Below are 486 nucleotides of genomic sequence, written 5' to 3'. Positions count from 1 at the left end.
CCCAATGGCTCAGATGGCTGCACTGATCCCGGTGGGCCGACCCGGGTCCGTGTCCCCACAACACGGGACACGGAGGAGGGGACTCGAGTTACTGTTGTGGGATCAGTCCTGCTGGAGGCCAGCTGGAACAAAGAGCAAACCATTGCAGGGTATAGTTTAGACGTAATGGACCTCTAATAGCCGTGAATGCTGGGGGGGGGGGGGACTGCTTGGGTTTTTTTTTTTATATATATTTGGGGGTTGAAAACAGAGACTTTTTATTTGCAGAGGGGGGGGGGGAAAAGGGCCCCTGAGTTTAAACCATGAAAGACGGAAGGATTTCATGTTGATTGTGATTTGGGGCATTTAGACATTAAAAAGGAGCACTTAATAAAATATACGATATGTGGTCGCAGACTCAAGCCTAAGTTTATCGTTAAAAGACTCAAAATAAGGAGTGACTTTTAGTAAGACAAATGAACTGCATGAAGATACATTGAATACTTT

Source organism: Pungitius pungitius, chromosome 2 (genome assembly GCF_949316345.1).
Source record: "Pungitius pungitius chromosome 2, fPunPun2.1, whole genome shotgun sequence".
Classification (NCBI taxonomy): Eukaryota; Metazoa; Chordata; class Actinopteri; order Perciformes; family Gasterosteidae; genus Pungitius; species Pungitius pungitius.
The sequence above is the reverse complement of the archived record's forward strand: the minus strand, read 5'-3'. Positions refer to the sequence as shown.